The 27,121-nt window shown below is 41.1% G+C and overlaps 1 long non-coding RNA gene across 1 annotated transcript; it reads left to right on the top strand.

Annotated features, from left to right (window-relative positions):
* Nucleotides 1-975: 975 nt before the first annotated feature.
* LOC141730826 (uncharacterized) lies at nucleotides 976-20,781 on the top strand. Its single transcript, XR_012582540.1, has 3 exons — nucleotides 976-1,385; nucleotides 12,643-12,764; nucleotides 20,597-20,781. It is a non-coding gene; the product is annotated as an uncharacterized LOC141730826 (long non-coding RNA).
* Nucleotides 20,782-27,121: the final 6,340 nt, after the last annotated feature.

The following is a 27,121-nucleotide window of genomic DNA, read 5'->3' as shown; positions in this document are numbered from 1 at the left end:
CTGTGCTGGAGCTGGGTAGGTGTTTAAGTCCCTATTCTGCCACATGCTTCCTTTATGATGTTACTCAGAGCACTTTTATGTCTGTATTTTTGTGTTTGAAAATTGGACGTAACAGATCCTTTCCTCACCAGAGCAAATATTGTGTCCTACGCTAATTTTATAGTGAATATTTATGGAGTAAAGCAGTTTTATTTCCACTGTATGTGGATCTGGGGAGACAAGGATTTTTGAATATTGGCAAATATTAAAAAAGAAATAAAATTGGAAAGAAGAAATAAAAAAATCATAAAAGCTCAGCAAACATTTAAGGAGAAGCCAGAAAACTGATAAAATAGATCCCAGCAAGGAAGGTAAGAAAAGGCCAAACTGTTTAACTGTTTTCAAAAGGAGAATTTATCTTGTCTTGATGTCTAAGAATTTTCTGATTGCTCTTTAATTTGTGAAAAGTCTGAGGAGTTACAGTGAGTGGAAGCCAAACCCAGACTGATTCAGAGTGAAAAAAGGGACTTTTTTAAAAGGCCAGGGAGGAAATAATTCCTGACAGATTAGAATTTCTATCAGCTGTAATCTTTTAATGAAGGCTAAACAATGTTCTGAGAGAGATTTTATAGCTCAGCAGAACTGACAGACTTGATGCCAAAATTAGTGGTCTGTGTGATGGGGAAGGTCAGTGTGGACTGTCCCAGTGGTTCTTTCTGGCCCTGCAGCCCATAAATCTCAGAATTAATGTTTGTGGGTGAGGCTGATCCCACAATGATGGGGGCATGGACACGTGTGAGTTATGGGACCCTGCTCAGGGTCTGGGCAGTGGGGTGGGTGAGAGGGAGCTCCCAGGAAGCTCTCCAGGAACAGGGAACAGCTCATGGCTGCATTTTCACAAGTTAATTCTGTGAAGGGCATCTTATGTTCTGTAATGACAAGTTCTTGTGCATGACTGTGAATCCATCTGCTTTGTTCTCTGGGTTAGCTGATGAGGGAAAATTGGATTTGTTGGTACAGGGGGTTATGGCTTAAACGAGTGGTACAAAAATAGGTCACAAAACTGAGAACTAAGCTTGCTGTTTATTTATTTCTTTTTCTTTTAATCACCCCAGCTCCTGTATTTAAAAAGAATGGACTGTGTTGATTGCCTGCTCACAGATTTGGTCACATTTGTTAATAATTTCACAGAATAATGGTTGTCAGCACTCAGGGTCCTGGATGGAGATGTGGCAGAAAAATCCCTTCGCTGTTCCAGGAGCTGAGCTGCTGCAGAATTCATCAGGAATGTGGAAAATCTGGCAGATCCTCGCTCCTGGAAGATTTCAGGGAATTCCAGCTTCCAGTAAATGAGCCATGCTGCAGGTGTCAGCCCATCCTGCTGCTGCACACAGGAGCAGCTCCAGGTGAGCTTTCTGATTGTTGGGTTCTCACTGTGGGCTTTGGTGTTTGTGGAGATTTAGGAAGAACTGAAAGATTTTCCTCAAGAATATAATTTTATCCTGGCAGCAGAGATAGCTGGGGGCTCCCTGGGCACCTGTGTGCTTAGCCCTGCACAATTATATGTACAACTGGATAAGTAACTTCCCTGGAAACACTGTGAATCTTAGTCTTCCTTCTCTTTTTTTTTTTCCTTTTTCTTTCTTTTTTTTTTTTCTTTTTCTTTCTTTTTTTTTTTTTTGTTTTTTCTTTCTTTTTTTTATTTTTAAGCTTTACTCAAGTTATCACTCCAATACATTATTTTAGGAGGAGTATGTTGCACGTAGGGCAAAAACAATTTGTTGGATTATTTTCCTTTCTCCATGAGAAAAAGGTGTATTTTCTAAAATCCATTTGAACCAAAAGAATGCCCTGCTTTTTTTTTTTGCTTTTTTAATTTTTTTTTCTTAATATGCTGCCTTGGAAGTATTCTTAGAGTTCTATGGGTTCTTGGGCATGGTGAAAATGGAAATAGTTAAATGGCTGCTGTTAAAATTCAAGCCGTGATGAGTCCTGTACAGACACTGGCTTTACTTGGATTATTTGTATGTTCACTATGAACAGAGTTGATTTTGGTATTGTATTATGCTGAGATAACCACTGATTTGGGTGAAAATAGCATATTAGTGTACTGAATCATATCCATAATACTTTAAGTTTTTCTTCTTTGAGAAGGTCTGTGGCAGAATTGATGTCTCTTCATCATGCCCCCACTAGAAGCAACAGTTTAACACACAATAGGGGAAAAATAAATGCCTTTTCTCTGAGTTTTTGACTGCTCCAAGCCCTTGCACAGGGAAGGTCACACACACCTTCATCCATCCCTTACCTGCTGACATTTTTCAAGGCACACGTTGTGCTGAGTGCTCCTGCCTGGGGCAGCAGATGTCCTTACACACCTTCCAGGACAGTGCCTGCCTCAGGAGGAGCTCGGCTCTGCCTTTTGGGAGAGGGAACCAACATCAGCACAGGCACCTTCCCCTCACTGGGCTCTGTGTTTGCTTTTCTCTGCTCCCATCTGTGTTGCACACTCGGAATTATTTTAAATTTCGCTGCTTCCAGGAGTGGAAAGCACAAAACATGACAGGAGCGTGTAAACCAGAATTCACTTCACAAAAGGCTCTGGGTGACTGATGTTCCTCTGCAGAGTACAGCAACTGGCTGTTCACTGTTTTTAAAAGGACATAAAATAGGTCAAACATAACCTTTGTTCCACTCGAAGTTCTTAGTAATATTCATATTGATAACTGAACTACAGTTTTAAGCAAAAACTGATTTAAAACATAACATTGAAATAAGTACAATTGGTGGAAATATGTAAAATATTTTCCTAGAAATATTAATTTTCTTGAAAATATTTCACATAAGTTCAAGTTTTGGTCAATTTAAATATTTGCTTGGGTGATCAAACTTTGTTGTGGGTGAAAGGAAGATTCTGTGTTGTTGCAGCAGGTCAGCAAGAACTGAAGGAGTCAAATAAATTGATATCAAAAGTCACTTCAATTACTTTAAACAATGTCCCTCAAACTAAGAAAATTGGAGACCCTACTATTTTTAGGAGCTCAATTTCCCCTCCAACTCTTTTGTGTTCTATTTTCTAACATCCCCTCACTAACATGCACACAGACATTGTGATTGTCCTTCTATACTTCAGAATACATAACTTAAGCAGCTTATAACAGATGTAAAATCTAGGCAAGATACTGCATTATTCATTCCAGTCACTTTGAGTTATTGATTATGCCATTTGGAGGTATTTCTGCACTTGCTTTTCTTTTTCCTTCTCCCTCCTAGGCTGATAATATAGAAAATAAAAATGAACAAGGAAAAAGAAGAACGTAGTGTAGGTTTCATTTTCATTTCTTTGTTAAGTTCAATAGCACTCTAATGAGGCTTTTGTTTTCCTTCCCAGCACTCCCATTTCCGTATCTTGCACATGGCCATCCCTCAGAGAAGCCTGGCTGCACACATCGTGTCAGCCTTGCCTTGATATGAAGGTGCAGAATTTTCATTCATAGAGGCATGGCGGGATTTTTCCTTTAGAAATGCCAAACTGAATGAAAAATACTCTTTAGAGAGTTAGAAAATAATGAATGATTGGCATTTGGTGTACAATTTCTTATTCTAGTGAGAGTTTGGCATGCCATTCATTGGGAAATTCAGAGCATTGAATGACATCCACGTTTACCAGCTGGGCTGTCAAGGCACAGTGTGTGTCAACACCTTTGCAGGATATCACTTGAAGCCTAATTCCTCTTGTTTGTGGACATCTGATTTGATGCTTCTGAATGAAATATTGTATATATTTTCTTCCCATTCCCAAGCTGTTCATGTCACTAAAGCTACAGCTTGGTCTCTTCACCCACAGAGGGATTTTTGTATGTGGAATGGGGATTGGGGAAATCCATGGGAGCACAAGTTATTAATTCCATGAGGTTCTCCTGAGCTCTCTCACATGCTGTTCCCTTAAGAAAATGTGGATCTTATGGCATTTAACCAGCAGGAGCTGGCTCAGAGCCCAGCTGGTGCTCAGGAATGAGGAGTTGCCTTCCTCAGGAGTCCATCCTAACAAAGGGCTGTTGTCATTTGAGCAGGCAGTGCTGACCTACTTGTTCAGACAAAACCCTCAGCAAACTGGTGGACTGTAATCCACACCACGTGGAATAGTTGATCTGTTTGACCAGCATGAAGAAATGGGCTGAGAAAAACTTCCCTGGGGTTAAACAAGAACAAAACACCTTTCTGTGCCTGGGGTGTGACAAAAGGTGTGGCACAGGAGGTGAGTTGTCTATCAGAGGACACCTCTGCATGGACACTTTGATAGCACAGTCCCAAGTGTGGGTGAGAGAGAGATGAGCACTGATTTCCAGTACCTTGTGGACACCAGTGGCCGCTGAGGTGTCACACTAAGTATTGCTTGATGTTTGAAATGCATAAATGGTGGTTAAGGTTTTATCATACCAGTACATTCCAGCACTCTGCAGTGCTGGAAAGAACCACAAAATCCAGTTCAGCTGTGTTCTTTCAGAGTCTGCTGTGCTCCTTGTGACAGGGTGGCTCACAAATGAACCCATTTCACCCTTTATTGTTCCCCTTTCTGCAGGTTCTCTCTGCTCTCTGAGCAATAGCTTTTTTGTGGCAGTGTAATCCCTCAGCTTGTTGCCCTACTCACCACAGCTTGGTGAGCAGATTGAATTCTCCATTCAATGTTTTTTTTCCCTGTCAGCTGTGTTTCTCAGTCCCTGATCTATTTTTTTTTTCTCACTTCTGGGTTCTCTCAAATTCATTTGTGTCTCTCCAAGTGCGTTTCCCAAAAGTGGACTTAAATTAACTGAGGACTTGTGAGTGCTGAGCTGAGCTCAGAGATTTCTCTCTGTGTCCTGCAGGTCAGAGTTTTGCTTATAATCCCAGTATGGAGTTTCCTTTTGTGCAACACATAAGTGATGTTTCATGTCCAGCTTGCAGCCCACTGTAACTCCCAAATCCCTTCTTATGAAACTGCTATCCAAGCACTTCATTGTGTGGTGATTTATCTAGATTTTGGAATAACAGAATGAGTGGTGACCACAGCTGCCTGGAATAGGTTTCATTCTTGGCCACAGACCATCTAAATAAATATCTTTAGAAGGCTGTAGCAGCTGCTTGTTAGAGCAAGTAGCCAAGAACTAGAAAAATTCTGAGATCAAATCCTAATTAAACTCCTGACTTGCTGCATGACCTTGGGTGGCTGCACTCTCTGTGCAGCCAGGAGCCCCAGATCAAAACCTCTGCAGCGAAGTCTCTGAAGAGAGATTTAAAAAGCTGTACAAAGCAGAGCCCATGTCCATCACCAGCAGTAACATCCTATTGGTATTGTACTCCTAACCTAACCCCTGACACTCAATGCAAAATACAGCTGTCCCTTCCTATATTCCTCTTGTGCTTGTTTGTTTGTATTGCTTTGTATCTGAATTTTGATCAAAACAGATCCATCCACACAGGATTACAGACAACAGAGCTTTGCCCATCTGATTACCTGTTTTATCACACAGAGATGTGGACATTTTTTTGGTGCAGCTGGTGTAAGATGATGCATTTTTGTGTTGGCTGTAGTGCTCTGTGTCCAAGCTTCAACACAGAAGTTTTACTGCTCAGCTTTCCCCTAATAAACACGAAGTTCTTGACTTTAGTCAGGCTGTGTGCAGGAGGCTAATGAGTTTGGGGAAAAATTGGAGCTGAATGACTACAGTGCTGCCTGCCTGTGAAACTGGAGCTGCAGGGGGAAAACAAGAGCTGGGATATGTGCTTACAAAAGGGAAAAATCAAAGCACAGTCTTTGCTTGCAGTTTGCCAAGGACCTTGTCTGGAATGTGTTTTAAATGCTAACCATTCATCCAAACAAAGCTGTGCTGTGCCAGTTTGCACAGCACCATTGGGCAGCTGAGCTGATGGGAAATGCCTGTGAAGTTTGCAGGATTCCCAGCCCCAGGGGAGAGCCAAATGCAGGCACAGCTGCCTCTCTGCAGCTCTGGGCAGCTGAAGACCTGCAGTGCATCCCAGGTGATGGATCTCTTCAGCTGGCCAGTGTCACTGTCACATCTTCTGAAAAATCCCCTTGCCCAGGATTTCTTACATGGGAAGCTGAGAAGCCTCAGAGAAAAATGAAAACAATCATTATCTGATTGCTTCTCCTGTGTTTTGCTGCTTTGAAATGTGGTTTGGACATTGTTTACCAACTGAACATTGTTTCATTAGTTTCATGTGAATTGTTGTTACTTAATGACCAATCACAGCCAGCTGTGTCAGGGCTCTGGCGAGAGTCACGAGATTTTCATTAATATCTTGTTAAGTCTTCTGTCTCAATTCTTACTCTATTCTTTAGTATAACATAACATAAAACATAACGTAACATAACATAACATACATAACATTAATATGCCTTCTAAGAACATGGAGTCAGATTCATCTTTCTTCCCCACAACGGGGGACCCTGAAAATGCCACAGGGCAGTGCTGAACCTCCCAAGAGTGAAGGAGATATTTCTGTTGTACATTTGGAGATCTCACAGAGATGCCCCAAACAGGGATGAGTCAATGGGACTTGAAATGTCCAACCATTCTCAGAGCCTATTCCCATCGTGCCTGCACAGCATTGTTGCAGAGTGGCACCTTCCCATTGAGTGGAATGCTGATAACTGTGGAAATAATAGATGCCCACATCTGAAAGAGTACAAATTCAGTTTATTTTTTGTCCCTCAAGGGATTATGGGGTGAGTGAATAAATAAGACATGCCAGCTTTAAAAGATTCCTCAAATGATGTAGAGAGAGAGGAAGGAGGTGAGAGAATAGAAGATGGGTGTGAAGGCAGGCACTATTCCTTTATCAGCTCTGCAGGTGCCTGAGGTGGTTGCTTGGCTGGTTGGTTTTTGGCAGGGTGAGTTGTTTGGTATTTTTCCATGCATTGAGTGGTACCTGGTGGTCATTGCAATGGTGATGAGGAACCCATGGAGGTGCTGAGGGCACTGGAGCTCCTCTCCTGTGGAGCCAGGCTGGGAGAGCTGGAGCTGCTCAAGTTTGGAGACCCCACACCTCCTTCCAGTCTCTGAGGGGCAGCAGGAAACCCAGAGAGGGACAAATCCTCAGGAGCTGCAGTGCCAGGAGCCAGGGAATGGCTCCCAGTGCCAGAGGGCAGGGCTGGATGGGATCTTGGCAATGAGGAATTGTTCCCTGTCAGGGTGGGCAGGCCCTGGCACAGGGTGCCCAGAGCAGCTGGGGCTGCCCCTGGATCCCTGGCAGTGCCCAAGGCCAGGCTGGACAGTGGGGCTGGAGCAGCCTGGGACAGTGGGAGGTGTCCCTGCCATGGCACGGGTGGCACTGGATGATCTCTAAGGTCCATTCCAATCCAGGCCATTCCATGACCATGTGCAGAAGAAAAGTGCTCAGCCGATTCTCTGTACTGGAGGTGGATGCTTTGTGCAGAGGTCTGTGCAGAGTTAAGTTATATAACTGGTTATATAACACAGTTCATCTGTAGCAGTAGAAAATTATTAGTCTCCTCCTTTTCAACCTATTTTATCCATCAAGCAAGGAGCTCTTATAGAACTCTACAGAATCATGTTCTGTGGATGATTTCAACATAATTTTTGTGACAGCAATTAAAGCTTGACATGAAAACATATTTTTAATGCTTATAGCATGAACTTGTGCAACTGAGCTAATGAAAAATGATGTTATTCCTTGAATCGTATGAAATTTATTAAAAATGAAAATTTCACCTGAAACCTCTCTTCAGCATCTCACAGTGCGGGTAGTGGAGTAATAACTATTTCTCATCCAGTTCAAGAATCTAACACTGAATTTTCCTTGCTATTAAGCTGAAAACATTTTGAAAATGTTGCTGTCACTGCATTTAATACTCATTTTAATTTATGGCAGTTGCTATCACTTGTAATGTTCTTAGAGAATATTGTTCTATCACTTGAAGGAACACTATTGCAAGCCTCACAAATAGCTGGTGGCACTATTTATCATTCTTTTCCATATGCACCACTGAAGAGTTTTCTCTAAAAGAGCCAGTTCCTTTCCCAAGATGGGATTAAGGCCTCAGGAAGCCTCTTGGCAAACCCACAACTTCTAAGGATATATTTAATATGACTCCAGATAAGAGCATGTGATAATATATCTCTAAGAGCAGGTATCATGCAAAATACTTTAATGACAGATGTAGAGCACAGAGAACCCACACAAATAATGCTGAGAGTCCAGGTGGGTTTGCAGAGCTGAGGGATGATCTAAACACCCAAACACAGCCTGCCTGCAAATAATAGAGAATTTCTGGGCAAAACATGTAGGAGAGGGAAGGTCGTCCCTCAGTACATCCCCCAGAGTAACAATGAGAGGAATAGCAGATTTGTATTTACTGTGGGTCTGCTGGTGGATAAAAGCAGCACTGGGAGGTAAAAGAAATAATGGGAAGGATTCCACTGATTGATTAATGGAAAAAGATATTTGCTTTTACAAATAAACTTTAGGTCTGCTGCTAAATTAAACTAGACATTGAAAGATGAAAGAAACTATAGGGAAGAAAAACCCCTAAATTCCATAAGAATTAAAAATGAAAAGGGAGGGTTATATCTTAGAGGGAAGTCTTTGGTATCAGGTGTATTGAGTCCTCCAAAAACTGGAGAGATCCCAGGGGAATGCCCCATGGCCTCTCCCTTTATTTAAATAAAGAAAAGGGACTCCTCTGTCTCCTTTTTGGACATAAACCTCTGATGTTTGTGGATTAATTTTCCCAACAGCAAGAATAGGAAATTATTGTTTCATCAGAAAAGCTGACTTCCAACAAGAGCTGCTGGTGCACACCCTTTGTAGAGTCCACTCCTCCATGGAGTTTTCTTGCTGCTCTGTTTGGCTGTTTATACCCTAATTACTCAACAAAAGCACCAATTCCAGAGTCAGTTTCCATAGATCCAAACATCAGAGCTGACTGAAGGATGTGAAATGTCAGAGAGGTTGGAGTTTAGCACTTTGTGCATTTAGAACCCCTCCTGAAAACCTTGCAGGCAATTCTAGAATCTCATAGTTCTTCCAAGCCCAGCAGTGACTGTGGGTCCTGGCTTTTGGCTCTGCCTTTTACTTCAGTTAGTGATTTTTTTTAGAATGAAATTCACAGGTTTTCTTCCATCTGAAAAAGAATCAGCCTCCCCAATTCTGTTTCCTGTGCTAGTTATCTGAAATTTAGCGGGTAAAAAGATATTAACTGAACGTAGAAAAATTGTTTTGCAGCATAAAGGACACAGAATGCTTTCCAGTTTATGTACACAGTAGGAAATAATATGTTATTCAAGGCAATTGCCTTCCCCTTGTTTCAAAAACCCAGCAATGAGGCTGATGTAAACAATATGTAAAGACAACTGAATTTTAAACAGAGGTAGGTTTTCTGGAACACCTATTTAAGGCAGTGTGCATAGCAATTGCTCATCATCTCTCAGGATCTGACCCCTTATGTGAACTGTAAAACTCAAAAATGCACAATAGGCACAGAAAAATAAAATAGAAAACAGGAGGTCTGGTACAATATGGAAAAAGAACAGCACTCTGCTAATAGGGCTGAGCAGAAGAATGTGCTTTCACTCCAGCTGATCTGTCAGAAATCACAGTACACCCAATGTTTTCCCTGATTCATGTGAACAGTGTGAGATTCCGAACTCACTGCTCATTGTTCCCCCAAAACAGCCACACACCGTTCTGTTCCATCCAGCCCAGACCATCACACATGGGTTTGAGTGGAGAATTTCTAAACTGTTTATGCTAGCAGCAGCTGATAACTGAATAAAACTTGTCAAATTGCTTTCAGGACCAAGCACTTCACTGGAACACAAAGACCAACATTTCAGCCCATTTGCAGCTTGCAAACTCCCCTCTAACACAGCTGCCTCAAGTGCAAATGTTTCCATGCCGATTCAGTGGCACTGAGGAGAACCCTCTTTCTCTACCCTCAAAAGGCTTGAAAGCTGATGACCTGATTTTTGATCTTTACCCAGGTATTTTATGTGCATCTGCCCAACATTTGGCCCATTAAAGTAAACAGGGCATTGTCCTTTAATAGAATCAAGATTACTTGAAAATCCTCTTGACAGCCATTGAGAGCAGCAATTCGCAAAAGTCTCTCAGCCTTTGATTGAATCAGAATTGGAAGAATATCAAATGGGTCTATTTAGAGATTAAGTAGAGACTAAAGCCACACTTAGATGCTGTTCTCCAGTCCTGGATACATAAATAGGACTTGTCTTTAATTCAGAATTCCTGCTTCAAGGCACCTTTTGAAGTCGAGTTTCTGCTGCCTTGGAGGAGGAGAGAAGTCCTGGGAGATTAAATTGGGGATGGAGCTAAGAAGGAAACTTTTCTTTACACAAGGTCAAAAGTATAGATAGACATTTTCCTTCATCCTGCTGACATACATGGCTCAGCTCCAAAGGCTTGGGGATGTTTAGAGCCAGGCAGATGTGGCAGATTTTGTGTTGGGGATTTTTTATTTGGTTTTCATATTATTAGAGGAACCTTAATGAAAGCCAGGGGGGTTTCTCCCTCTCTCTCTCTTTTTTTTTTTTTATAAGCTTATTACAAGTTTTGTCTCAATACAGTATTAAAGCCTCATTTCCTCCTTATAAAACAATAAAGAATATTTTTTTTTTATCTTTGGAACTCAGATGGTTGTGATCTGTCTGTCTCTGAGAGTCAGCCTAAACAGCAGGAGCAGCAGGTCAGGAGGCAAGGGGAGTGTGTACAATAATTGTTGCTTGTATTCAGGGATGGTCACACTCTGGAACTGCATGGGACAAGCACAGAATGTGACCGGAGAAGTCAGAATCATCCTTTTCTGCAGCACAGCCAGTAAAAAGCAAACAAACACCTCAAAGAGCAGCTTTGGATCATGCAGTTAGCATAAAATAATAATTCAGAGGTTTCATGTGTGCTGCTATAGCTGAGGTTAAAAAGGATTTCACAGTAGAAACTCCATTTTCAGTGGGATTTGTGAGTGAAATGAGTGAGTTGTTCTGGGTAGAAAAGAAGTGTCAGATCCTGGTCCTGCGTGGGGGGTACATTTCCCACTTTAAACCCAGGAAGGATTAGGGTCATGCATGTACAATTGTGGAAATGTGAGGGACCAGACCTTCCACTGCTTGCTAAAAGCACAGGAAAGTGTTGCAGGGTCACAGCAAAGTGAACTGGAAATGGGCATTAGGTGAATTCTGAGGGACTGTGTGTATTTATCAGCTCCCACTCTCCCCTTTTAATACTGCCAAACCCCCTCTTGCCCAAGGTTTTTATCTGCAAATAGAGCTGTGCAGGTGTTCAGGCTCCTGTCCTTAAATAAAGGTATTTTAAACAACCTCTCCATTGGACTCCTTAAAGTCTTTTTGTATCCTGTGGATCTGATGGCTCCTGAGTATTTCCTACAAGATGTGGAGTGCTTTCAAATCAAAGTGGAAGGAAAGTAATCATTTTGGGCAATGACTCTGATGCATTTCAGACAGGGCATGTTTCTTGTCTTTCCCAAAGTCAGGTTTTACTGGTGTGCATGCCTGTTTAACCTAAGTAGTACACAGCTTATACACCTTAAATATGTATGTGCACAAGAGCTGGAACCACTCCAGGAAGAACCATTACACTTTGGTTATTGACTGTATGGATTTTAAAGCATTTATAAATAGGTTTTTAGGCAGAAAGTGTTCCCTCAAAGACAGTCCACACCTAATACACATTTATAGGACTCCTCTTTAAATACATTGTTTACCAGGAAATTGTTTCTGCTGTGTACACACATATCATTTGCCTGGAAAAGACCATTAAAATATTACTTTTTTCTGCTTGAGCCATTTCAGTCCTACAATTAAATCTCAGTCAAATTCTTGTGTGTTGAAAGGTAGAACATAACATTATTAGTGTATTTTCTTTGAAGGGAAATGAGTATATATGAAAAACACAAGAAAAAATATCAGCAGCATGCTTATCCAGTTATGTTACCCATAATATGCTTTTTCTTCCATCTAAATTACTAAACAAATACGAAAACAATTCTTCCAAAATATTTATATGCTCAATATTTTACAAGCAATGTTTAAAATGTTTTTGCACATGTTGACGTGACTGCTGGTACACCCACACTGTCACTCTATGAATTGCTGAGCCCAGCCCTTCCCAAGCAGGGAATTTTACAATCTTTTTCATTCAGTTAAAACCCTCCCTTTTAAAATCAATTAAGACTACTTTTTAGGAGATAGGGAGCGTTAACCATTTAATTCTGTACATTTTCCATGAGTGACCTTTATTTTAATATTCTATATGCAGAGATGTTCTATATCAGAAATTTTAAACAGTTTTTTTTTTTTTTAACAGGAGTATTGGCTTCTAAAACACTAAGCTTTGTAAGCAATTGGATTGGAGAAGTATTTTCCAGATTTGAATTGCTGTGTGAAAATCAGAGCAGCACTTTCACGTTCCAGACCAACTGTTGATAAGCAGACTACAAGTGGACACTTTCCAGTTTTCACTTTTCAAGAGCTTCCCCCTTTTTTTGTCTTCTTTTTTTAGTAGGTTCCTGATCTTTGTTTCCAAAAATTGCTCTTTCAGGGGAGGATTTTGAAATCTCAGTGCTCTGTGAGACACTAAAATATATTTTCCTTTCAAATCTCTTTCTAGCAATATTTCCTGAGTTGAATCACCCTCTGAGGTGTCTCAGATGTGAAAGAGCTCAGCTGAACTGAAGATGTGGCTCTCATCTTCTCTGGGATTTTTCAAATGCCCACCATGGCTGGTGAGAGGTAAGTGCCTGGGATGTGGAATAAAAAACCCAGGAACGCTTTTTGACTTGTGGATTTATCCCTAGTACAGCCCACCACATTTCTTTCAGGCAATTTGTATTGATTAGCTCTGGATTACCTTTCTGAGTACAGCATCTCTTACCTGAGTTTGCAGCCATGGAGTTTTTGGTTCCCTGCAGTTCTGCACTCTCAGTGCAGTCTAGAAGTGTTCAATTTTCCTTCTCCTGTACCTGGTGGTACCACTGCACCCCAGTTGCTGAATTGGGAAATCTGCTGACTAAAAAAAGCATTTGAGTTATTGCAGGAGGTGCCCAAGATTTTTCTTTTTATTTTTTTTAATGTACCACAGTCTACTGTGCTCTTAATAGGTCTCTTTCCTATTTCCAGTTTTCTCCAACCTTCCCCCTCATCCTCCTCTGCCAGGTTTTTGTTCCTTTCTCACCTGCTCCATCTGTCTTTACCATCCACAACTCTGTCTCTTTTTTCCATTTCAGCTGCTGCTGTCTGTCTGTCCTGGAACCCACCCTCATTCTCCCCTGCACTGGGACACTGTCCAACAATTCCTAGAAAGAGAACTCTTTCATTCTAATTGATACCTAGGGAGAGAAATAATTCTAATTTGGAAATCTGGTGCACAGTTTGTTTTGACAGCAGCAATTTTGTGTAGTATTAATGTATAATAATTATTTGGTATTACTAAAATTGGGCTTAAAAGTAATGCACAGTAGTTCAGATGTTGTCATGTGAGAGTACTGCTGTTAAACAGTTTTTGGATATTCCAGGAAACGGGGGAGCTTGGGATTTTATTTTATGCAACAATGATTGATAGATTATCTGAAGATTCTGCTTTTTTTGCCTGGATTAGTTGGGATCAAAAAACATTGAGAAAAAAGCATTTATTCTCTCACATGCCTGAGCTGAGGGTGTTTCAGCAGAGGGTTGCAGTGTGCGGACAGTGATTGTCTAGAAGCCTCTTGCTGCTAAGGAAAATAATCCTTCCAGAGATAAAAGTGTCACCAACATGTTGGGTGTTGGGGTGTTTGAAAGCATATGAAGAGATATTATCTTGAGATAAAATCCATCTAGCTGAGACAGATTTCAGTATATTCATTAGCTTTAACCTTTGCCCCAATCTTCTTCCTTTGCAATTCAGATTTGGGATCTTATGCTCAGAAAAATTCACATTTTTCCAGAAGTAGCAGTGCCAGTATGAAAGAGTGTTTTGTGTTTAATAAAGAATTGTTTTACAGCAGAAATACTTCATGCAGTGTGAGTGCACCATCAAGAAACTTTTAAATGTATTCCTATTAATATGGCTTTTTTCACCTAACAATCTATCTGAAAGAGAAAATCCTATCAGCATCAGTAAATCCTTCTTTAAGGCTTCATTGATCTTAGCCTTAGAACAAGATTATAGAAGCAGTCCTACACAGAGATAATGTCTGGAGAATTTTGGCTAATCTCAGCACTCATTTCAGATTAGATCTAGTCATATTCAGACACACATCTCTCCTTGAAGATAACAGATGCCTACCAGTGTTTACCCTTAATTAAGATGCAATAACTGCTTTTGTTTCTTTTTGTCCTAACAAGAATAAGGCCAAATATCTTGAGAGACCTTTGATGATAAATGCCTTATACTCAACGTGCAGCATTGCAGGCTCAGGGTCGATTTCTCCTGATGAGGATTCCTTTCCAACAGTGCAAACCTGTGCAGGGAATCACATCACCTCCCTGCATCCTAATGCCTCCCACTGCACTTGGGTATTCAGCTCCCTCCTTTATTCTTTAGCTTCCATTCTGCAGAAACTTGTATATTGAAAGATTATTCAAATAGCTTTTTGTCAGTGAGTGAGTTATTTTAGGGGAAGGACAGCACATAAGAAAAATGTTGAAATTACCATAAAAGTTGAAGAAAGGATTTCATTTTCCTGTATCAGTTTTCAGATGTCAGGTTGTAAATAGAGTCTTACAAAGACTTAAGTTAGCAAGACAAAGAAACCAGAATTTAGACTCCACTCTTAAAATAATACTGTGGGTAATATTCTATACCTCAAATCTGTCATTTGCTAACATAATTCTTCACAGATTTTTAGGTTCTGCAAATCATCAGTTTTCAGGATGCCTTTTTAAACACACATGCACATTTGTCAGAATGTCTGAGTCTTTTCTTTCTAAATAAACTCGTAGGTAGCACTGTTATGGGGGATCTTTTATTAGAGTACATCCCATCATCCAGTGCATTGCTTTCCATAGGGGAAAACAGAAGCCTCCAAGGGTATAACATTTGGTTGCAGCTGGATCTTTTACTCTGTGAGAACATTTTGCTATTATTAGTTAATAGCAAGGGAAAATGGAGAGCAAAATTACTGCTGCATAAACAAACCTGTTATACAAATGCCTTCGATATTCCAAATAATGATGCTAGCGATTGTATGATCTATTTATTTTTTCTTAGGCAGGGTCACTTTTGAATAACACATCAGTTGAGCTTACACAGTTTATCTGCTGTAAAATGGCAGAATTATTTAGGACTCCATTTTTAAACACATTAAAGTTCATGATTAAAATCCTCTTGTCTAAAGCATTTGCAAAATAAGCCCCAGACTGTCAGAGATTTGTGTTGTGTAACTAAAAAGCTACATTTTTTTTTCAGCAGCAAAAGAAATGGTGTCTTCCAATAACAATTTCTGTTAGGAGACTGACAAAATATTTTCCTGAAAATGGTCTCAAGTGTGTGTTCTAGTACATCCTAACCTCCAGCAGGGCTGGAGAGCATTATACTCATCCTTCTTACGTGGATAACCTGATATAAATAACCTGGTAGAACTGAAAGCTGCAGCAGCAGTGAAGAAGTTGCTCTCTTTTCACAAGTGTAACAATTAAGTGTTGCTCTGATGAACAGCTAAAGTCATGTCTTCACATATTTCTGCTTAAGTTACACAAACTTCAGGCTAGTGATGGTTGTTATTGTTGTTATTATTATGTGTAATTACTTTGTGTCTCTAAAGTCATTAATGCCCTATTTTAAAGCACCTGTTCTGACTAATGGTGTGTGACGTTTGGAGACAAAGGATGGGTTTTACTCTGCTCCTGTTAAACAGTTCATACACTGAAAATAGCACAGAGCCCAATAAACATTCATATTGCGCTATACTTTAAGCTGAAACCACTGAGGGTTCCTCACCTTGGCTTGGTACCTCAGCTACTCTCTTCCCTTTTATTCCTATTTAGTGAAGCACATCAATGAATTCCATTTTTTTGCATCTGCTTCAGACTCGGTGCCCAAGGATATCATTATAATTAAGCCTGTGCTCTATTCCTGCTTTGCATAAACATGGCTGTGCATCAGTGGGTTTTCTTTTGCTTTAATTTGATGTTGAGTTTGATATTGTCTCCAGGAAAGTAATCTGTTCATTATCAGAAAAGGTTGCTCATCTCCAGACCTAAGCTGAAATAGTGGGCCTTATTCCATTCCTGTGATAATTAACAATAAACTTCCCAGTGATTTTACTCAGGATCCTCCCTCCATGTCCTTTTTATTTTCCATGGCACATCACTATCCATTTATTTGAGATATTTGAGTAAGTTAATCAAATTATCCTTTGGTGGGAATGGCTAAACTCCATTCATTTTAACATGGTTCATGTGAGAAATATAAAGATATTAATAAGAAATAATCTGCTGTGTTTAACAGATCATAAATTTTATAGTCAAGGTATTGCTTACTTGGCCATGAAGTATCCAGTCTGTATTCTGCCAGGGTGTATTCTCCCAGGCAGGCTTGCTGAACTGGGAGGGAATTTTGCCATGTTAGGCCAAAGATCTTGTTGGTTTTATGAGGTTTGAACCTGTCTGGTTCCATGCTGGCTCTGCCCTGCCTGGGCTGCAGAAGCTTGCACAAGCCATGGAACCAGCACTGAACTGCACAGCTGCAGTCAGAGCCTGAGTAAATGCTGCTGAGGAACATCCAAGCACCCAGCAGCCAGAGCTAGCCCTGCTCCCAGGCTTTTGTCCCTGTCCCAGAGCCAATTAATTCCATTTAGCAGCCAGGGATTAACCCTGAAGGTGTTGGCACAAAGATCAGTTTCCCCTTCTCCATCTCTGGAGAGGGGACAATGTGTGTGTCTGCACCCAAGAGTTGGCTGTAAAATGAAAAAAGTAAAATTGTCAAATGATTAGTACCTGTCTTTTGGTTTGTGCTGGAGATTTCTAAAAAAGATCTTTTTAAACATACTTCTCCAAACTGCAGCATACCTCTAAACACTGATGATGTTTTCCTGGTCTGAAAGATGTTTTTTGTATTACCTAAGCCTTTGACAAAGATGTGACTCAGTGTATGCACTGTAAAGCTGCTTCCCACCTGCCCTGACTGCTGCTTTTGGGGCCCAGTGGGTTGGATGTGCACTGCACAACCTTCAGCTCCTAGGGCTGGCTCTGCTTCCTGCACTGCTGGCAGAACTGCTCCTGGAAAAGGCAGCCAGAAGCACTGGACTTGCTTCACAGGCATCCATCAAGATGTAAGATAGGTAAGATATGCACCATTTCTTTCTGAAAATGAAGGGAATTAACAACTGAAATAGTTTATATTTAGAATTCACTTCTTTTCACTTTGTGTCTGGCATCTCTGGACAAAGACATAAACTTTTAGGACCACAATAAATTCAGAAATAGTATTAAGGTTTTCAAAATGTTACCAGTCCATATTTCCAAGCAAATATCTGAATACACAGGTGCCCTGTGCAGAGTACAGGTGTAGCATAGGCCTTGTCATAGACATCTTTTATGAAAAATCCTTTCCTTAGGATTTTTCCTCCTGAGAAGTGAGAGGCCTCAGGAACAAAATGTAAACAATGGTTATCTGCTGCTGTGGAATTCAATAGGTGCATCTGTGATTGGCCCATATTGGATGTTTCTAATTAATGGCCAATCACAGTCAGCTGGCTCGGACAGAGAGCCCGAGACAGAGCCTTTGTTACCATTTTTTTTCCTATTCTTAGCTAGCCTTCTGATGAAATCCTTTCTTCTATTCTTTTAGAATACTTTTAATATAATATATATCATAAAATAATAAATCAAGCTTTCTGAACCATAGAGTCAGATCCTCATCTCCTCCCTCATCCTAAGACCCCTGTGAACATGGTCACAGGGCCTTTTAATTTCTCTTGTAGCATGTAAAATATACTAAAAAAACTTGGACATAGGACTGGTTAGAGAATAATGTTGCAGCGGTGAAGGAAGTTAAAGGTCTTGGCCTTTCTTCATTACCAAATGGAAAAGTTGAGCTTAGATGCATAAACTTTTCAAATAAATAATAAAGAAGTATCAAATGCTGGCCTGGTTGAGATGTTTTAATTTTGTCATCCTGCTATTTCTATGCAGATCCACTCGTGCATGCATTTGGCTGCACAAGCACCAAGTCACTCAGGCTACCCAAGGCTGGCACACAGCTCCTTCTCCCCAGTGGCTTCCATCTGACACTCTGCCCTCTATCCACTTGTGAGCTGGTGTGTTCCTGCCAGACACCTCACAAAGGGGAGGAAAATCAGGACAGCAGTGTCAGCCTTGTTGTTTCCAGCAGTGCAGCCCAGATCCTGAAATAACCATCTGGAGTGGCTCTTGAGGAAAGGTAACCAGGGCCCATCAGTGCTCATTGTGTGTGGAAAAGTTCAGAGGCTCGAGTAGTATAATGCTGAGTGATGTCTGCTCCACTCTAAACATTTTATGTTTTTAGCTCAAACTTAATTTATTGTTGACAGTGACAGTCTCTCTGTTTATTTCCCTGTGTAATCTTTGTCTGATTTCAAGTGTGCCTGTAAATACTCCTGCCGTTTCAGCAAACAAGTTATTAGCTCTTTCAAAGGAAAAGACATGAGAGCTCTTTGAAAGGTTAAGTCTTCTGAAAGTGCCTCTTGAAGGCAGAGGCCACTTTTCCTTTCCTTTGAAGACAATCAAAGTATGGAGAGTAGCTGGTCGTGAGCAAAATGATCAGGGTGGCATAACTAAAGCTTATTGAATTTGTGCTGAGGATCCCAAAAATGGCAGTTTCATTTGTTCCACACAGTTTTATCCTCTAATTCCTAATAACAAAGCTGTCTTATTGTGCACAATGAAAAGACTAATTTGACTAAATCCATTCGTAAATGACAAAATCAATAGTTCTCCTTTTGAAAGTCACTCAGCATATAGAATATGAAAATTTATGGTTAGTTTACTGCTGTCATGGATGGGTCTCTCTCTCTGGTAGGAACTGATAAAGCAGCTTTTGAAGTCAGACTGTCTCAATAAAGTACTTAAATCCATCTTAATGTACCCCGGGGAAGTGAGTCTGAATTAACCTCGTACCTTACTTTTGTGACAAAAATAAGGTGAAAGGGAGTATACAGCAGAAACTGATTATAATAGGTGATACAAAAGGAGACAGCAACAATGAGGCAGAAGTAGAATAGGAACTGGGATTAAGGGATCTCTCACCCAGCCATGTGCAAAAATGTTGAAAATTAATGTTGTATTGTTTAGCTAACAGCTGTCAAGTCGTTCAAGTCATTGTAATGTGCTGTGTGCTTGCTTTCCTCCCCAGCTCACCAAGAGCATGTTAGAAATCACATTTCCTTTCTTCTGCAGAATGACAAAGTTAATCCTGCCTCACATTGCTTTTAAGACAAACTCATAGCAAAGGCTGTCTCTTAAATTTGTCAGTTAGGATATTAACGGAGCGTGAAACTTTGATGTTAAACTGGCATTTGATGAACAGGGTTAAAAATCACTTAGAGCCGTGTTCTCTGTAGTTGTTGTGTTTGTGTGGAGATGCAAAGGATGCAAATGTGCCCTCCAACATTTGTGGGGCTGCTGTAACCAGAGAGAACAACGTGTTCCTGACGTTGGCTAAGTGGGAGATGCATTCTCTGGAGAACACCCAAAGGAGACCAAGGAGGAATCTGAGGTTCTTTCTTTTTCATTAAAATAGTGTTTACCTTATAATAATAATGCAATAACACTAGAAAAAAAAAAAAAAAAAGAAAAAGTCTTTATCAAACCAACTTGAAAACGAGTATTAAGAGGCATTCTTAAAATCTACTCCCCAGGCAATGCACATATCACTCTATTCTGACATCTGTTATTATTTCTCCAGTTCCAGTCATCCTGGCTCATTGCTCTCTTTTTATACACAAGACATTACATGAATAAGTTATATTTGGAATTTTAAATGATTTAGCAAATGTATTTGCTAAACCATAATTTTAAAAACTAATATTAAAAATTAAAATCAATGTGGTTTGTGATATTTCTACAATTTTTAATGTGGTTGAAATCAGAAATCAAAGCAAGTTGGTTGGGACATTTTTGTCTCACAGATTCACGTTTTGTCCTCGATAAGCAGGAGTTGCTCATGTTGTGGATGAGGACAGATCTCATTCTTACAAATTCCTTTTGCTCTGATCCTCCTGTTTGTGAGACAGGGCAGCTGATTCAGTGCCAGCTGAACAATAGGCACCTTTTAAGGACACAGAAAAAAGCTTTGTGTACACTTCTTTGATGTTCATGCTCTCTTAGATATTGTTAAGGCCTTTTTACCTTTTCAGATGTCAGTAGATTCTTATGAAAAAGCAAATGGAAAATGTTTTTTCAGCTGTTCTGTTGGTCTGGTGCTGATTAACCAGGAAAATCCCTGTGTTGGAACCACTCTGAGGAAGGGATTTCATCCTTTACCAACAACATCCTTGCAGAAAAATCAAAATACATCCACTGTTAGCTTGTGGTAGCCTTAATGTAGTTGGAAAAAGAAGAATAACTTCATTCTCATCAAGGTAATTTTAATTTTTGATGTGTAGGTGATTTATGCCTGAAGTATGAAGCACACAAATCTTGCAGCATGAGGATGCTCTCACTCATAGCAGTCTTGACTACTGTTGGCAAATTTACTCCTGAATCCCTGCAAGTAAGTGCTCTGTTGTTCCAGAGAAACTGGCCTTGTGTGCAGCAATATGATGTGAGATGGTGCCTTCTTAGTAAAGCAAAATGAATATTTTGTTCCTCAAGCAAACCAAATAGCACCCCTTGGAACCTTGAGCAGCCCTGGAATCACAGAACATCCTGAGTTGGGTGGGATGAACAAGGATTGAGTCTGGCTCCTGTCCCTGAAGACCCCCCAGCAATCCCCCCCTAGGCACCCCAAAGGCTCCTGGAGCTCTGGCAGTCTCGAGGCTGTGCCCATTCCCTGGAGCCTGGGCAGTGCCAGCACCTCTGGTAGCAGAACCTTTCCTGATGTCCACCCTGGCCCAGCTGAGTGCTGGCATCACACACAGCACACACTGCACCAGGTGGGAGCTCAGCCCCGGCATTTGCTCTGGGGTGACCGGAAGATGTTTCCATGGTGATTTGCATTTGCTATTTACCCCAATGCTTGGCTTGAGGAGGACTGGCAATACTTGAGTGTTCTGAAATTAATCTCTTCTAAATTGAGATCCTTGCACCTTGTAACTTCTTAATATTTTCGCCATTATCACTCAGCTCTGCATTGCTATTTCCAATCCTCTCTGCTCAGTGCAATATTCCTCTAAAAATTTCTTTTTATGATTCAACCTACAAATGAGCACTACTTTGTTACACATCACTTAGTTACGTTCTCCCTGTACTCATTATATCACCCCTTGTGGGTAGCGTTGCAAAATACCCAAGACATTTGAAACAAGACACTTGGGAACATAAAAATTCAGTGGGAAAAAAAGAAAGCAAAATGAAGTGAAATAAAATGTTTTTATATCCAAGTATGATTAGCTTTTTATTGGAGTCTTCCATTAAGGAAAATTATCTCTAAAGCCCCCTGTTTATCATAATTTATCAGTTTGGTGAGAAAACTTGCAACAGGAAGGGTTGGTGCTGTGGGAATATTGTCTCTGAGCAGAAGCCACTCCATCAGCCCATGCTGGGAGCTGTGTGTTGTGAGCAGGAGCCTGGCTCTCCTTGGAGCCTTGTTACTGCTCCGTGCATTGACAGCAGCCACTTCTCAATCTGTGCTCAGAGCACTGCTCTCTTCACTTATTGCTTTGCTCTCATTCCTTGCTAAATTAAGAAAGTTCCTACTCCTACTCCTCAAAACAGCACATCTGGGAAATCATCTGGATGTGGCTAGGCTGGGTCCATGGGCTGAGGGACAGCAGGGCCAAGTGCCAACTCCTGCCCTGGCGTCATCCCAGCCCCATGGAGCTGGGCTGGCAAAGAGGGGCTGCAAAGCTGCTGGTGGCAAGGCCCTGGGGGTGCTGTGACAGGGCTGGGCACAAAGGCAGCAGTGCCAGAGGCCAGTGGCACCTGGGCTGTGCCAGCCCTGGGGTGGCAGCAGGCCCAGGGCAGGGCCCGGCCCCTGGGCTGGCCCTGCTGAGGGACCCCGAGGGCTGCGGCCACTGCTGGGCCTGTCATGGCCACCAGAGCCCTGCAGGGGCTGCAGCGTGTCCAGGGCAGGAAACGGGGCTGGGCAAGGGGCTGGAGCCCCAGCAGGGGCTGAGGGAGCTGGGAAGGGGCTCAGCCTGGAGCAAAGGAGGCTCAGGGGGCCCTTGTGGCTCTGCACAACTCCCTGCCAGGGGGGGACAGCCGGGGGTCGGGCTGTGCTCCCAGGATCACAGCTTTGAAAGCTGATCTTCTCTAATATCATCCTAATCATTAAGAAGCTATGAACCAGCATGAGCCTTTTAAGCTAAAGAAAGAGGGCTTCCCCTCTTCTTAATGGTCACCTCAACTAAACCCTAGCCCCTGATTTTTTATCATGCTCACTTCATGACTCACTCAGGGACAGGAGCAGAGGGAACTGTCACAGACATATTTTATGAAAAATACTTTTGCCAGGATCCTTTTCTCCTAAGAGGCCTTAGAAATTAAATGTAAACAACTATCTGATGGCTGTGGAATGTGGTCTGGAGATGCTTTACCAACAGCTGCATCTTTGGTTGGTTGCATGTAAAGTGTTTCTACTTGATGACCAATGACCAAGGCTGTGAGCAGTCACAAGAATTTATTATCATTCCATTCCTTTCCTTGCTAACCTTCTGATGAAATATTTTTCTTCTATTCTTTTAGTATAGTTTTAATATATCATTTTAATATAATATATGTCATAAAATAATAAACCAACCTTCTGAAACATGTAGTCAAGATTCTCATATCTTCCCTCGTCCTAGGGCCCTCAAACACCACCACAGGGAATGGCCTCAGGCTGGGCCAGGGCAGGCTCAGGGTGGATATTAGGGAAATTTCTTCATGGAAAGGGTGGTTAAGCATTAAATAGGGCTCCCAGGGAGGTGTTGGAGTCCCCATCCCTGGAGGTGTTCAAAAAAAGAGTGAATGTGGCACTTTGTGATATGGTTTAGTGGAAGTGGTAGGATCCAGTCAAAGGGTGGATTGGATGATCTTGGAGGCCTTTTCCAGCTTTAGTGATTCTGGGATGAGGTTGAACAAGCCACCATTGCTGAGCCATAAATACTCACCTTCACCCATCCTGGCCACACTTTTTGTGGCAGCTGCCAGCCAGTCAGAAGCTGATCCACAGCAGTTCAGCTCTGCTCCACTCAAATATTCGTTCCTCAGCCAAACTGTCTTTAATCTTAAATCTAGAACAGCTTACACTAGGCTGTTTTCTATTAGTTTATAAACCAAAATCAACCTTGGCACGTTTTCCCACTCCTTCCACAGACTTTTTTCCATGATTCTGGCCTGCTAAAATGGTATTTTACTAATGATTACAAGGGAAAGAGCCACTGTAAGGAAATTGATATAGTACATAAGGTACACATTGTGCAAGCAAATACTATTTTTCTCTAACAAGAGATTTTCTCATCAATCTGTATTTTGTTTTTTTCTTGCCTGAGCAGGGATCACTCACTTCAGTTGTATTGCTGGCTGTGATTTTTTGAGATTGCCATCATTACATTGCAATAATCTGTGCAACATCATTTTCTATGGGGAATTTTCCCCTTTATCAGACAGAGTAGTCTTTCCTTGACAATTTCTCCCAAATAATATGTTCACAGCTGTATTTTGGTGTATAGATGTTTGATATGAAGTCAATAGATAAAGAGCCAAATGCTGAAATCTGCACACTGTTCCTTTTTACAGGGGAAAAAGCACAAGTCTTCATTTTGTGGATACAAATTTTTTTTTTAATTTTTTTTTTCTTTTTTGTGGTTAAGATTTGTGAGCCTTTTGTTTTTTGGATTTTGGAATTTTTTTTCTCCTAAATGCTGTGGTGGAACCCTTCAGCTGGCAGCTTCTGTGCATAGATTTGTCAGCAGACCAGGAGAAAGCCAGGCTAATGAAGAGCCTGGAAGGTGAGCACATAAACCCTAAAAAGCTGGTTCAGCCAATGCCTGGGAAATGAATATCAGTGATGATAAGATAGATATCGTTGCCAAAAATGCATTTTTTAAACAACTGCTCAATAGAAAGAATTTAAATGACCAGTATCAGCTACTGGAGGCATTTGAAAGGAATCATCCTGAACTGATAGTCCACATGGATTGTTTTAACATTCAAGACAAAGGTGCAGAAAGGAGCCACCCAGACAATGACATAATACAGCCAGAAAATCTGAGAGACAAGGTAAATAGCACAGAGGCTGCCAAGACAAGCACTGAAGATATACAGGATTTTCCAGTGGTGATAAAAGGAGAAAGTTTTAAGAGTGTAGCTTCAAGAGCTCAGATTTTATTACCCGAGATTAAAAAAAAGAAAATTGAATAAACTTTTCCTCATGCCTCAGGTTTAAAATCCACAGGATACAAGGTGGGTAGATGCTGGAGGGCGGATGTACATTGATTTCTCTACTATCTTTTCTTCTTTGAAAGTCTGTTAAATAAATGCATTTCCAAATGTGAATGCTCTTTCTAAAACTTTCATCAAATGCTGGTTTCATGCCACCATCTCTGTGAGATGCAAATTATTACAGTGGTGCACACTGGCTGCTCAGATTTGAGACCAGAATTGTTTACAAATGCACAAACAACAGAACCACTGGCTGTTTATGAGCTTGGAAACACTAGGATTCCACATGAATATGCAGGCTACCTGGGCCAGCTTAGATAAGACAACTGAGAGGAGGTTTATGCTCTCAGAATAAAAAGTAATATGTATTTGTATCAAATCTATGGGGTTTTGGGGTATGAAATAGAGGCATGTACCAAGTCTGATCTCCTCCAGCTCCAGCTAACGCAGCATCACCCTCCACCTACAGCACATGAGACAGAAGTGTTCTGTTTCTAAGGCCAAATTCATTCAACTTACTATTTTCCACTTCTGTTTAAAATTCAATTTTAACTACATATGTTTCTTTTTTAAAAATACCATCAGTATAAAAGCTAACTCAACTTAAAAGTAAATAATATATATTTTCCTTACTGTTTCATGGTTAAAATGGTGGAGAAAATATTTTTAAAAGCTTCCTGAGGATAATTTTTTGAAAGGTGCACTGTTTTAATTTATCATTTTAAATGCGCTGACAACAAGCACATTTTAAAACCTCATGGCACAGTGCATCAGGTTACCTAATATTAATTTAGTTTTTATAATTTATTTAATATTATATTGATTGCATTAGCAGTTGGATTAATGACCTTTTAAATGCTCAAAGACTAAAGGAGTTGTCTCATAAGATGAGGGGACAGTCATGAGGCTGAAATAGTGGGCCAATCAGCTTTTTTAAAATAAATTAAAGATTGTGTAAACCAAAGCAATGCTGAGAATTAGGGCTTTCTAATGAGATCATCAGCTCTAAATCAATACCAACAGAGCACACACTTTGATGTTCACTCTGTACTGGAGAGAATTTCAGTAATCAATCACTGCCTTTCTGACTTGCAGATGCAGAGTCCACCTCAGTGAAAGGTTTGAGACTCTGTGCAAGTTTGGGGAATGAAAATTGGTCTGTTTCCAAACAGGATGGCTGAACTTTCCTAATCATATGTTGAACTCTCTGAGATTCATACTGTGGGTTGAATTGAAGCTGGTACCTTGTGAAAATGAGAGGGTGCATAATTTGCCTAATCCAAACCTACCCATGAGAAGAGTCTCAGCTGCCAATTCCTTTGCTGATATCAATGATTTAAAGGGATGAAAACCACAGGCAAGGTGGTGGCAGGGGTTGCAGGAGAACAAAACTTTCCTATTCTAAGTGTGGAATCTGACTCTGGGACTGTCATCTTCAATTGCTTTTGCCATATGAGGAAGGACTGAAGGAGCTGGGGGTGCTCAGCCTGGAGAAAAGGAGACTCAGGGGTGCCCTTATCACTCTCACAGCTCCTGAAAGGTGCCTGTGCTCAGCTGGGGCTGGGCTCTGTCTCCAGCAGCACTGACACAACCAGAGCACACAGCCTGCAGCTGTGCCAAGGGAAATACAGGCTGGATATTGGGGAAAAGTTTTTCATGGAAAGAGTGATAAAGTTCTGGAATGGCTGCCCAGGGAGGTGGTGAAGTCCCCATCCCTGGGTGTGTTTAACAAGGCCTGGATGTGGCACTGGGTGCTAGGGTTTGGTTGAGGTGTTGGAGCTGGGTTGGACTCAATGATCTTGAAGGTCTCTTGAAGGTCTCTTCCAACCTAATTATTCTGTGAATTTGTGAATTTGCTATATCTGTATACCCACTTCTTCCTATGGTTATTTGTCATTGGGTTTTTTTTTTCTCTCCCTTCCTCTCTCTGTCCCTATGAAGACTTTCATGTGCTGATTTACAAATACCTGTGAGCAATTCAGAATGTAAAATCAGCAATGGAATAATCACTGTCCTTGGTTATTTCACTCTTTATTTTCCAGTGTGTTGAATAGCTGTTTGCACCTTTGGAAGTACATTATGGTTTTGCTTTTTTCCCCCACATACTCCAGTTAAAGCAAACAGTGAATCCCCTGGATAACTTGTGTCAGTGAGGAAGTCCACAGTGGGTTCCCTGGTTGTAGGAGACCTATGGGCTTGCGACCCATCCATAAAGGAGAAAAGTGAGGAATTCCATAGCTCTGTGCCTCATGTGAATCCAGTTTGTGCAATCTGTGGGGTTTTTCTTTTGCTGTCTTGAAACAAGAGTCATTACTCTTCTCTGTTGGCTATCCCAGATATCTTTTTTAGTGTTATCCACAAACCAAAACTGTAATTTTTCCAAAGCACAAGGATTTGGTGAAAGCTGTTTTTTGTTCCCTGATGCACTCTGAGTGGAAGGGAAGGACAGGCTGGGCCTCCAGCTGGCAGCACACAGCAGAAGACAGGGGAGTTTTGAGCCACCTTTGCAATGTCTGGGCTTTTTGGGCAACCCTCTATAGCTTAAACTACAGGGATTGTCACCAAATGTAGGAAAGGCACAGATAAATGCTGTCTTCAGCTGATTA

The sequence above is a fragment of the Zonotrichia albicollis genome, chromosome 13 (genome assembly GCF_047830755.1).
Source record: "Zonotrichia albicollis isolate bZonAlb1 chromosome 13, bZonAlb1.hap1, whole genome shotgun sequence".
NCBI classification, from domain to species: Eukaryota; Metazoa; Chordata; class Aves; order Passeriformes; family Passerellidae; genus Zonotrichia; species Zonotrichia albicollis.
This window is presented reverse-complemented; position numbering and strand designations above follow the sequence as displayed.